The following is a 13,573-nucleotide window of genomic DNA, read 5'->3' as shown; positions in this document are numbered from 1 at the left end:
GAGAGGGAGAGAGAGAGGAGGAATTCGTGCTATTAGAAGGAATATATATTTTTTTTCTACACAGACTTAATGGCAATTCTATACCCCTTTTACTCTAACTTGGCCAGAAACTGCATTTCTCTATCTTCTGTGCCGAGTTGCTGCAGTTGATGAACGCTTGAGTAGAATAGTGGTCACGAGGAAGTGCTGTGGAAAGGATGTAGTGTCGTATCAATTTCCAGCCACTGAGCAACGTGAAATATGAGAGAGAGAGAGAGAGAGAGAGAGAGAGAGAAAATCTGGGCCAGTTTAAGGTGAAGAGAGTATAGGTCACTACGAGATAGATAAACTAGATCGATATAAGAAGTTGATAGTGGAAGGAGTGGAATAGTACGGGTGTTGTTTGTACTGATATGGGTAATCTCTTAACACCGATAACGTATCATGTTCTTATCACCTTCAGACGATTTTATTCAGCGTCTCAACTGAAGGATTAGATGTGATTCCTTCCTTATCACTCGACCTACAGATAGCAAGATTAAAGTAGATAACACGTCGCTGGACTGACGTGGTTGAGGTTAAGTTTTAGAGGGAGTTGAAGTGGTGTTTGTGTTAGTGTGTGTGTGTGTGTTTTTTTTTTTTTATATATAAAGGAAGAAGGAACCAAAGGCCAGAAGCCCACAAGATTGTTCCTTCCACGAATAAAAGCATAATAAAAACAAGATAACAGAGCCTGGTTCAAGATCTGTTCATTTCGAGATGTCTGGACACACTGCCTTTGAAAGTCTGGAGGTCATAGGCAGTGGGAAATACAGAGGAAAACAATTTCAGAGTTGCTACATGAAGGACTGGGAGTAACAGTTAACTCTTGCATTAGAGAGTTGGACAGAAAAGGGCAGTGAGTTTGTTGCTAGACGGGTGCTACGTGCCCACCGTAGTGGTGGAGGGATACAAACAGACAGTTCAGAGGAGCAGTGACCATTGAAGAAGCGATAGAAAAGAGATAAAGATGCATCAGTGCGACGAAAAGACGGAGGTTGAAGGGAGCCAGTAAGAGGAGGAGTGTTAATGAGACGAAAAGCCTTTGACTCCACCTTGTTGAGAAAGCTGTATGAGGGGAGCCTCGCCACACATGAGAGTTGTACTCTACACAGGGGCGAATAAAACCCGTGTTTAAAGTCAGCAACTGTACAGGGGTAAAGAAGGCACGGAGTTGGCTTAGCGCACTTAATTTCATGGAAGCAGATTGTGCAAGAGAAGAAATATGGTCTTTCCCACATGTGTTGGTGGTGTCTGCCCATGACGTCATGCTTACTCTCTCCATTTCCATCTTCTTGTCGTTTCAGTGTTCCTTGTGTTTCCTTCATCCCGTCTCCTTCTTATTCGTCTCCTATCTCTCGTCCTTTCTTTCCTGTCCACTTTTCTTATTCCCTTCTTTTCTCTATCCTCTTTCTCTCCTCTTCTTTCTCTTTCCCTTCTCCACTTTCTCATTCTTCCCTTCTTCCCTCTTTGCGTCTTCTTTCTCTTCTCCTTCCCCCTGTTTCCCTTCTCCATTTTCCCTTTCTCATTCTTCCCTTTCGTCATCCCTCTTTCCTTCCTCTTTCTTTTCTTCTTTTCTCTCTTTCCCTTCGCCATTTACCCTCTCTCACTCTTCCCTTCTTTCCACACTTCTGTCTGTGTAACTCCATTTTTCCTCCTCTATTTTCTCTTGTTTCCTTATTTCCATTTTGGCTTCCCCTTTCCATCATTATCTCTCAAAACCCTTCCTGTGCTATAAATCTCCCTCTAAGCTCAATAAAATCGTCTTCAGGTAGTAAGAACAGGTTAATAAATAAAGGTAGATTAGTAATGAAGAAGGTGAAGTCTAGGGAGAAAAGAAGCCTGGTTTCAGTTATGTCTCTTGGCTCTGTGCAAAGGTAAACAAATGATATGGTGGTGGTGGTGGTGAAGGTGATGGTGGTGGTGAGGGTGCTAGTGGTGGTGATGGTGGTGGTGGTGATGATGGCGGTGGTGAGGGTGCTACTGGTGGTGAGAGTGGTGGTGGTGGTAGTAGTGGTGAGGGTTGTGGTGATGTTGATGGTGGTGGTGATGATGGCGGTGGTGAGGGTGCTAGTGGTGGTGATGGTAGTGATAGTAATGGTGGTTTTGGTGATGACTTTATTTTAGATGTAAAATTTATTATTAATTGTCAGTGTGTGTGTGTGTGTGTGTGTGTGAGAGAGAGAGAGAGAGAGAGAGAGAGAGAGAGAGAGAGAGAGATGCTGTAAGACGATTTATTTGAAGTTCAGGAAAGACCCTCATTGTGGTCAAGAGATCGGGAAGGCTATATCCAATCCCCCCCCCCCCCGTTCGAAAAATCCCCCCACCCGTTCGAAAAATCCCCCCCCCCCGTTCTAAAAAAAATCCCCCCCCCCCCCCCCCCCGGGTTCGAAAAAATCCCCCCCCCCGTTCGATAAAATCCCCCCTAGGCTAAAGAAAACCGTCTGGAGATAAAGATAAGGAGAAAATGAAGGACAGCTTCGTAATAAAGGGGTTGATTGGCCTTTAACCTTGATATTTACACCTGTGTGGCAGAGTAAGACACGGCTACGGCCCAACATCCTCTCCATAGCACTTCTTCGTGACTAGCATCGTCGTCTAGTGTTCTAACTTCAACTTGACCTCAATTTTCACTCCTTTGTGGTACATTTGACTGGCTGAAGAAGACACTGCAACGGCCCTGCGTCCTTTCCATAGCACTTCTTCGTGACTAGCATCGTCATCTAGTGCTAATATTTCAACTTCACCTCAATTTTTACTTCTTTGTGGTGTATTTGACTGGCAGAAGAAGTCACTGCAACGGCCCTGCTTCCTTTCCATAGCACTGCTTCGTGACTAGCGTCGTGAAGTGCTACAGCTCGGCGGCGTTCGCGATGGAGAGGTGGCGATTTCAGGCCAAGTTAGAGTGAAAGGAGTATAGTGTCTGAGTTACGAGGTAGCGGTTGCACCGTCATCCTTCAGACTGCCTACCAAAAGGACTTACAACCTCTGCAGTACGAGTAGTCTGTGGAAAGAATATACATGATTATCCAAAAAGAATAGTAGTCTGTGGAAAGAATATACATGATTATCCAAAAAGAATAGACTGACTGTAAAATGAATGAAAAAAAAAATCTTTCCCCAGTCAGTCTGAGGGAAATCGTCTGGGAGTAGCAAGTTGAAGTAGAAATCACACACACACACACACACACACACAAAGATGTAGAAGAGGCAGCCCCCTTGAGGTGAAGGAAATGGCCTGGTGTAAGCAAGAATTAAGATAGTCCTCGTTTTGTGTGTGTGTGTGTGTGTGTGTGTGTGTATGTGTGTGTGTGTGTGTGTGTGTGTGTGTGTGTGTGTCTAATTACTATTGAAATTCCCAGAACACTAGGAAAACAGAATTATCATATTGGGAAGGGGAAACGAGAATGGGTGAAAAAAAAAGAAAAAAAAAAAAAGCCATTGGTGGGACAAACCGCTTCTAATAAGTTGATTGGAATCCCCCCGTCTTGATGTGGGAGGAGGATGTAAGAAGGAAAAGAGAGAGAGAGAGAGAGAGGGGGGGGTAAAGAGAAGACGAGGATAAAGAATGATGGAGAGAGAGAGAGAGAGAGAGAGAGAGAGAGAGAGATGGATGAAGGTAAAAAAAATATGAGGAGAAAGGTACAAGAAAAAGAAACTGAAAAATGAAAAGAGAAGGTAATGGAGAGAGAACAGATTTGGAAGAAAATTTTTGCAGCAGGTTGAGAGAGAGAGAAGGGGAAAAAATAAGGATATATGCTTTATAGAGAAGGATAAGAGAGAGAAAGAGAGAGAGAGAGAGAAGAGGTGTGTTTGTGTTGAGTCTGGGGAGAAGCGTGGGTGAGAGTCCTTGAAGCAGAAGACTGTCAAAGAGAAGAATGCAGTACTTCAGTGATTGTTGGGGGTGTAGGTGGACGTGGAAGGGTGTAGGTGGATGTGGAGGGGTCTAGGTGGGTGTGGAAGGATGTAGGAGGATGTGGTGGGGTGTAGGTGGGCATGGAAGGGTGTAGGTGGGCGTGGGAGGGGTATAGGTGGGTGTATTTGGGTGTGGAGGGGTGTAGGTGGGTGTGAAGTGATATATGTGGGTGTGGAGTGGTATGTGTGAGCGTGGTGTGGCGTATGTGAGTGGAACGGTGTATGTGGGTGTGGAGTGGTATTGTATAGGGGTATAATTATGTAGGTGTGGAGTGTATGTAAGTGTGGAAGGGTGTATGTGAGTTAGTAGGGGTGTATGTGAGTGTGGATGGCTGTATGTGGATGTGGATGGGTGTAGGTGGATGTGGAGGGGCGAAGGTTAATATGAGGAGGTGTAGGTTTGTGTGGTAGCGTGTAGGTGGCTGTGGAGGGGTGTATGTGGAAATGGTGTGGTGATAAATGATGGTATGATTGGATATTTAAGGATACAGTACTGCATGTTGAGAGAACTAAAGCTATATAAGTCAGTCCTAGTAACTTATGAGGATGAGGGGAAAGGGCTGGGCAAGGAGGAAGTGACTATGGGGGCAAGGAAGAGGGTGTGTGGGTGGAGATATACCGTACATTTTCTTATGACGGAAGTGGGTGTGTGGGTGGGAGAGATGAAGAAATGAAACAGGGAGGGTAGGACTCATGTGTAAGTGTATTGAAGGCGGGAGAGGGTGTAGGTGTGGCTGAGGGTGTGTAATTGGATGTATGAGGAGGTGTTTATGTGGGTGAGGGGGAGATAGTGATGGTTTGGGTGTGGACGGTATGAGGGAGTGGGAATATGTGTGTGTATGTGAGTGACAGGAGGGAATGATAGAGTTGGTGTGTGTGTGTGTGTGTGTGTGTGTGTGTGTGAGAGAGAGAGAGAGAGAGAGAGTGTGTGTGTGTGTGTGTGTGTGTGTGTGTGTGTAGACGTGTGTGTGTGTGGGGTGGAAGGGGAGACGGGGGATGAGTATTTCTTTATTTGGCTTTGGACAGATCTATAGACGTGGCAGTTTATTCCCTGAGGCCCAGAAGTTTTCCTATGGTGTACACATCAACTCTTTAACATGTCACCCTTTTGGCGATAAGACCCACCGTCCATATTGAATACATGAAAGGCACGTCCGTGGGTTTGTAAAAGATTAGTAAAGCTTGTTATAGCGAGTTTCAAATAATCAAACTGTTCCCTGCCCAGCCTGTGTTGTGGGTGTAGGTGGGTGTGGGTGTTTTGGTGGGTGGAGAGGGTGGTGGGTGTGGGTGTTTTGGTGGGTGGAGAGGGTGGTGGGCTTAGGTGGTTGTAGGTGTTTAGGTGGGCGGAGAAGGTGGTAGGTGTAGGTGGGAGTGGGTGTTTGGGTGAGTGGAGAGGGTGGTGGGTGTAGGTGTTGAGGTGAGTGTAGAGGAATGAGGGGGGGGGGAACAACAACAGGAGGCCACAAAAGGATACAGAGAGTGTGGTGAACAATTGAGAGAGGGGGGGAGGGGGGAGGAAGATTACCGGGAGGGGGGAGGGGGTGTTGTCCGCGTCTCGAGTGGATGGAGAGAAGAATGGAGGGAGGTGAAGAGAGGAGGGAGACTGGAGGGAAGGAGGACGCAAGGAAATGATAAACCAGTGGAGAGAAGTGGAAATGAATGGAGGAGTGAGGTGGAAAAATAAGGAGTGGAGAGGAGGAGGAGGAGGAGGCAAGAGGGAAGTGGAGAGGGTGGGAGGGAAGAAGAAGGAGAAAGAAAAAGAATGAGGGAAGGCTAAGGAGGCAGAGAGGGATGGACCCTTGAATAGGAGAGATGGAATGGGAGGGAGATACATGAGGAAGGAATAGGGAAGAGAGAAGAGGGGGTGAGTGGGGTGTATGGGGAGGGCAGAAGGGAGATATGGGGAGAAGAAGGGGAAGATAGGTGTGAGATCCTAGTAGAGAAGAGGGGTGGAGGAGTGTGGGGGGGAAAGCAAGAAGAGAAGTGGAGAGTGAGTGAAGAGAGAAAAGGGAAGGAAGGAGGTTATGTGAAGAGAAGGAAGGAGAGGAGAAATGTAGGAGTGGGGAGGGGTGCATATGGAGAGGGAGGAGAGAGGGTAGATGGGGAGAGAGGAAGGGAGAAAGGAGAAAACCCCTCCTATTTATCTGAACATACCTTCCCACCCGACCCACCTGTCTGTTTTCCTGCCTGTCTGTTTTAATGTCTTTTGTTTCTGTTTTTTTATACACTTATTTCACCTGTCTCTTTGCCTTCTTAGTCGTCTGCTTCTGCTCTCTTTCCTCCTTGTCTGCTGGTTTTCTCGTCTGCTGCCCATAATGACCGTCTGTTATAATTCCTTCTGCTTTACTCGTCTGCTCGTCCCCTGCTGCCCTTCTGTGCTCTTCTGTTCTCCCTAATATCTATTTGTCTGTCCTCTTCCATCATCCTCCCTTCATGACCACTTTTACATTTGCTTTCCTGCTTCACCTGTCTGCTTGTGTCTTCCCACCTGTCTTTCCTGCTTTAATTTCCCTCCTTACCTGCCTGCGTCTCTGCTTACTGCCCTCTTGAATGAAACCTGTCTGCCTTACCTATTACTTTGAGTTTCTGTATTCCAGTCAGTCTGCCTTTCCACTGATCGATGCCCCTATGTGGCCTCTACTAACCTACCTGCCTACTTTCCTGCTTACCTGTACGTTTACCTGCCTACCTACCTACCTGTCTTCATTTGTTCGTTCCTTCCTGCCATTCTTTCTTTCTTTCTCTTTCTTCTTTCTTTCATTCTTCCTCCCTCCCTTCATTCATACTTTCCTTCCTTCCTTCCTCCTACCTACTACTTACCTGCCTACCTACCTACTTACCTGCCTACCTACCTACTCACCTGCCTACCTACTGGATTCCTACATTCCTACACGCCTTTCTCTACCTCTCTGGATACCTACCTACCTGCCTACTCCCCTATCTTCTTTCCTACTTGCCTACCTTCTTTCCTACCTGCGTACCCTCCTATACCTCCTTTTTACCTGCCTACCTTCCTACCTTCTTACTGCCTGCCTACCTTCTTTCCTAACAGCCTACCTTCCTACCTTCTTTCCTATCTGTGTACCTTCCTACCTTCTTTCCTATCTGTGTACCTTCCTACCGTCTTTCCTATCTGTGTACCTTCCTACCTTCTTCCTACTTGCCTACCTTCCTACCTTCCTACCTTCTTTCCTACCCGCCTACCTTCCTACCTTCTTTCTAGCTGCCTACCTTCCTACCTTTTTTTCCTACCTGCGTACCTTCCTACCTTCTTCCTACCTTCTTTCCTACCTGCCTACTTTCCTACCTTCAGTCCTACCTGCCCACCTTCTTTCCTACCCGCCTACCATCCTACCTTCTTTCCTACGTGCCTGCCTTCTTTCCTACCTTCCTTCCTTCTTTCCTTCCTGCCTTCGTCCCTCCCACTATTTACACTAACATTAGCAAGGTGGGCTGGGCAGGTGATTCTAAATTGTATATGCACCTGAAGTGTTTGGGTGGCAGCCAGGGATGGGAGAGGAGAGGAGAGGAGGGGAGAGACGAGACGAGACAAGCGGAGACGGGAGGGGAGGGGAGGGAGAGGAGAGGAGGGGAGAGAAGAGGAGAGGAGAGGAGTGGAAGTGAGGAATGATTAAACGTGTAGGGCGAGGAAGAGAAGTGGAATGTGTCAGAAAAGAAGAGGAGAGAAGAGGACAAGATAAGAGAGGGGAGAGAATAGAAGAGAAGAAAGAAGAAAAGGGCAGAGGAAATGTGAAATAAACGTGATCAGAGGAGGAGGAGAAATTGAAAGTGATGAGGAGAGGAGAGGAGGTGAACTGTGATATGAAAGGAGAGACACTGATAGACAGATATAGTGATAGATAGAAGGGAAGAAGCGAGAGGAGTGCACGCAAGAGAGGGAATGGTATGAGTTAGTTTTTTGAAGTAACAAAAGAGGAGGAAGAAAAGAGGAAAGGAGAGGAGGGAGACAGACAGACATCAAGTGACAGAAGAAGAAAAGAGAAGAGAGTAGAGTGACAGAAGAAGAAAGAATAGGAAAAGAGAAGAGAGATAGTGAGAGAAGAGGAGTAGAACTGAGGTGGAGAGAAGAGGCACAAATAGATAGACGTAAAGTGATGGAAGAAGTGAAAGAAAAAAAGAGAGGAGAGGAGAGGAAACTGAAAGGTGAATGAGGAGAGAGATTTTAATAGAGTTAGTAAAGAGAGAGAGTGGACACAGAGAGACAGGGAAGGAGAGAGGGAGGAATATACGAGAAGCAAGATGAGAGAGAGAGAGAGAGAGAGACTTAGGTCATCAGTGAGAGAGTATGATATTGTACGAATGAGTGAGAGATAAAGTCAACCGTAATATAGTGTGTCTGTGGGAGTGAGTGAGCAAGAGAGTGAGTGAGTGAGGGAGAAGATACTGAGTGTGTGGAGGAGAGAGGGAGAGAGAGATTGATGTAAGATTATGTGCGAGGAAGCTTATGATAAATTGATGAACGAGAGAGTAGGATGTGAGATAGTGAATGAGGGAATGAAAAGTGAGTTAGAGAGTGCGTTAGGCAGGTAAGGTATTGATATAGTGAGTGAGAGGGTGTAAGATAGTGAGATAGTAAAATTGTGTGTGAGGGAGTGAAATAAAGATAGTGAATGAGAGAGTGAAAGGTAGTGAGATTTCAAGTATGTGTGAAGATGTGAAAGATAAAGATAATGAGTGAGGGAGTGTGAGATAGTGAGGGAGTGTGAGAGAGTGAGGGAGTGTGAGAGAGTGAGGGAGTGTGAGATAGTGAGGGAGTGTGAGATAGTGAGGGAGTGTGAGAGAGTGAGGGAGTGTGAGATAGTGAGGGAGTGTGAGATAGTGAGGGAGTGTGAGAGAGTGAGGGAGTGTGAGAGAGTGAGGGAGTGTGAGATAGTGAGGGAGTGTGAGATAGTGAGGGAGTGTGAGATAATGAGGGAGTGTGAAAGAGTGAGGGAGTGTGAGAGAGTGAGGGAGTGTGAGATAGTGAGGGAGTGTGAGAGAGTGAGGGAGTGTGAGATAGTGAGGGAGTGTGAGAGAGTGAGGGAGTGGCGACACAAGGCCGGGTGGAGTCGTGAGCAAACAAGACGGGTGTTTGGCTTCCCCCCACTCCTTAAGTCCCCCCTCCCTCCTCCCCCTCACCCCCATTAATACCCCTCCCCCTCACCCCCATTAATACCCCTCCCCCTCACCCCCATTAATACCCCTCCCCCTCACCCCCATTAATACCCCTCCCCCTCACCCCCATTAATACCCCTCCCCTCACCCCCATTAATACCCCTCCCTTCACCCCCATTAATACCCCTCCCTTCACCCCCATTAATATCCCTCCCCTCACCCCCATTAATACCCCTCCCCTCACCCCCATTAATACCCCTCCCCTCACCCCCATTAATACCCCTCCCTTCACCCCCACTCACCCATTAAATCTCCTCTCCCTTTCCATTAACCTCGCTTTCCTCCTTCATCCCCCTCCCCATTAACCCATACCTCCCATTAGAATTCCTTACCCTTTTCCTTTTCCCATTAGCCCCCCATACCCCTCCTTACCCCGCCCTTACCCTTCACCTTCCTCCTCCCCATCGTTCCATACCTCTCCCCTTTAATCTTTCCTCCCCCTATCTCTTACCTCCCCCTAATTCCCTACCTTATTCTCCCCATTGCTTCCCTCCCATCATCTTACCTCCCCCACATCACCCCCTCCCCTCCATCCCCTTCCTTCTCCCCATCACCTCTTACCTCCCCCATCACCCCCACCTTACCCACACCCCCACCTTACCCACACCCCCTAGCGTCCATACCTTGTTTTTTGCCCCCTTTCCTCCCCTTTCACCCCCCTCCCCCAACCTCCTCGGAAGTTCCCCTGCAGCACTTAAGTCTCTCTCTCTCTCTCTCTCTCTCTCTCTCTCTCTCTCTCTCTCTCTCTCTCTCTCTCTCTCTCTCTCATGATTATAGTTTTGTGTAATGATGATGATGATGCTGGTTTTATTTATTTTTGGGGGTGATGCTGGTTGATAAAATAGTGGTGAGGGCAGTGATGTGATGATATTAATGATGAAGGTAATGATGACTGTGATGATTCGTTAGTGATGTTAGAGATGACAGTTGTGATGATGATGATAGTGGGGATGATGGAAGGTTGTTAGTGATGGTGGTGGTGGTGGTGGTGATAGTGATGTAGATTGGTGGTGATATTGATGTTAGCGGTGGTGGTGGTGGAGGCAGTGGCAGTGTTAGTGATGATGGTGCAAATGGTGATGATGATGGTGGTGAAAGATGTTAGTAGTTATGATGATGTAGGTGGTGATAGTGGCGACCGTGGTTATGTTAGTCGTGGTGGTGACATTTTTGTTGATGTTCGTGATGGTGACAGCGGTGGTGATGTGGGTGGTAGTGGTGATGATATCTGTAGTGGTGGTGGTCGTGGTATTGACTGTTGGTGATGTTGGTAGAAGTGGTGGTGGTGGTGATAGTGGTAGTGATGATGGCTTTGGGAGTACAGTGGTAGTGTTAGTGGCAGTGGTAGCGATGGTGACAGTAGTAATGATAGTAGTAGTAGTAGTAGTAGTAGTAGTAATAGTATAAAAAAAAATAGTAGTAGGTGCAGGACTCCAAACTCTTAAAATCCCAAGACGGTAAACACCAGCCTCTCAACCTGCCCCTCTTCTTACCTGGATTTACCTTACCTCTGACGTCACTTAACTCACCTCTCACCTCAGTTTACACCTTTTATTTTACTCCACTCTTACCCTGCCTCACCTCACACCTCTTCACATCACACCATCCTCACAGTCATTTTACCTCACACCTTGCCCCACCTTCACCTCACCTGAGTTTACACCTCTTATTTTACTTCACTCGCACCCTACCTGAACTTGCCTCACTTCACACCTCTTTGCCTCTTACTATCCTCACACTCAGGCTCTCCTCTGATTTGTACTTACCTCAGTCTTGCCTCACTCTTACTTCGTGTCCTCGAATCTACGCATCTCACCAGCCTCACCTCACCGTACCTCATTTCCCTCACTCGTCACCTTATTTTCATGGCATCTCCACTCTTCCTTGCCTCACAGACCGCTCCTTATTTGCTTCACAACACATTTACATCACTCCTCACTTAATTTCATCCCCCCCCCCTGTTACCTCACCTCTGCTAAATTAACATGACTACCACATCTCACCTCCATGCATACCACACACACACACACACACACACACACACACACACACACACACACACACACGAGAGAGAGAGAGAGAGAGGGAGAACATATATGTATGTATGTGAGTATAAATTGGTTTGTGTGCGTATTTAACAACTTATTTACTCTCAAGACGAATGCATAGTGTTATAGGAAGGGGTTAAGTATGTTTTTAAGTATGAAGATGTTTTAAGTATATTTTTAAGTATGAAGACGTCTTAAGAATGTTTTATGTATGAAGAAGTCTTAGAATGTCTAAGTGTGAAGACGTCTTGAGAATGTTTTTAAGTATGAAGATGTCTTAAGAATGTTTTAAAGTATGAAGACGTCTTAAGAATGTTTTAAAGTATGAAGACGTCTTAAGAATGTTTTAAAATATGAAGACGCCTTAAGAATGTTTTAAAGTATGAAGATGTCTTAAGAATGTTTTAAAGTATGAAGACGTCTTAAGTATATATTTAAGTATGAAGATGTCTTAAGAATGTTTTAAGTATGAAGACATCTAAGAATATGGTGTATGGATGTAGTATTATCCTGCCTTTAAGTAACAGGTAGTGGCCTAAAGGGAAAGAAAATTTGCCAGGTATTTCAGACTAATTACAGGTGTACGGAAATGCACGTGTGTGTGTGTGTGTGTATTATTATTATTGTTGTTGTTTGTTACTGTTTTGTTTTTCTTATTATTTCTGTTATTATTATTATTATTATTATTATAAATTTAAAAGTTTGGTGAATGCATTGTGGTAAAGACAAATCTTAGGAGAAGCACGTAGGCCTAGAGAAGATTTTTTATTATTATTTTTTGCCATACACTTTTAACATCAACAACACTTTGATTATTTTTTCCACACGCTTTTAACATTAACTTGGCTCAAAATTGCCATCTCTTTATCTTGAACGCTCAGTTGTAGCAATACATTAAAACTGAAATATGATGCTAGTCATGAAGAAGTGTTATGGAATGGATGTAGGGCCGTGGCATTATCTTCGTCAGCCTTTGAGCTACATAAAAAAAAATAAAGCCAGGAAAAAAAGGGGCAAAACTCAGAGCCAAGTAAAGGTGAAGGAAGTATAGCTTTCAAAATTCTTGGGACAAAACTGCAAAGAAAAATAAAAAAGACAAAACTCTGTACCAAGTAGAGATGAAAGGAGTATAGTTTTCAGCGTTCATCATACCAAACTTGTAAGATGGCTCATTCCCTGTCCACACCACCGAGGGAGATGGTAATGACCCTTGATAATGGCCGAGTAGAAAGTCCTCTTTTTTTTTTTTTTTTTCCAATCTGGGGGACGAGGCTAGGAGAGTTTGGGATAGTGGGAGGAGGACGTGAGGTGGTAAGGGTCGTGCAATTAAGATAGGGTCACGATCGTAAATGGGCAGGGTGCCGTGGTACAGAGGCAGGGTGCAGTGGTACAGAGGCAGGGTGCAGTGGTACAGGGGCAGGGTGCAGTGGTACAGGGGCAGGATACAGGGGCAGGGTGCAGTGGTACAGGGGCAGGATGGAGTGGTACAGGGGCTGGATGCAGTGGTACAGGGGCAGGGTGCAGTGGTACAGAGGCAGAGTGCAGTGGTACAGGGGCAGGGTGCAGGGATACAGGGGCAGGGTGCAGTGATACAGGGGCAGGATGCAGTGGTACAGGGGCAGGGTGCAGTGATACAGGGGCAGGATGCAGTGATACAGGGGCAGGGTGCAGTGATACAGGGGCAGGATGCAGGGATACAGGGGCAGGATGCAGTGGTACAGGGGCAGAGTGCAGTGATACAGGGGCAGGGTGCAGTGGTACAGGGGCAGGGTGCAGTGATACAGGGGCAGGATGCAGTGATACAGGGGCAGGGTGCAGTGATACAGGGGCAGGATGCAGGGATACAGGGGCAGGGTGCAGTGGTACAGGGGCAGGATGCAGTGGTACAGGGGCAGGGTGCAGTGGTGCAGTCGGTAATAAAAGTTCTCCTAATATTTTCATCTCTCCTACTTCCCACTCTCCTCGATTGGCTGATGTTCCTAGGCCGAGAGATGTGCTTCATGTTTCTCTTCTGTCCCTTTCAGCGTTCTCGCTGTGGTATGTACTGACTAAAGCTGAGAGCGGGTTTATATGTTTCTCTGCCCATATAATCTCTTTGACGAGGTGCATCAGGGAGGAAAGTAATGGGTGTTCCTTAAATATGAAATGGACGCAGTGATATGATACACAGTTTTTCACCCCGGCAGTAGGGCGCTTGTTAATGCTGATTCGGAGTGTGTTGACGCTATGTAACGCGTGTTGGGGTTGAACTGGAGCATGATATATTGACCTCGCGTGTGTTGGTGTTGTATGAAGAATGTAAGTGCTGAATTAAGGCATGTTTGTGATACTGTTTCGGAGCATGTTGATACTGATTCGGAGCGTGTTGATGCTGATTCGGAGCGTGTTGATGCTATTTGAAGCGTGTTGATACTGTT

At 46.3% G+C, this 13,573-nt stretch overlaps 1 protein-coding gene across 2 annotated transcripts in view; it reads left to right on the top strand.

Annotated features, from left to right (window-relative positions):
• Nucleotides 1-13,573, top strand: part of cnc (NFE2 like bZIP transcription factor cap-n-collar) — an 820,654-nt gene that overhangs the window by 284,815 nt on the left and 522,266 nt on the right. The gene's annotated exons all lie outside the window — the stretch shown is intronic.

Source organism: Coenobita brevimanus, chromosome 39 (genome assembly GCF_032717465.1).
Source record: "Coenobita brevimanus isolate Jiangsu-jjx chromosome 39, ASM3271746v2, whole genome shotgun sequence".
Classification (NCBI taxonomy): domain Eukaryota; kingdom Metazoa; phylum Arthropoda; class Malacostraca; order Decapoda; family Coenobitidae; genus Coenobita; species Coenobita brevimanus.
The sequence above is the reverse complement of the archived record's forward strand: the minus strand, read 5'-3'. Positions and strand labels throughout refer to the sequence as shown.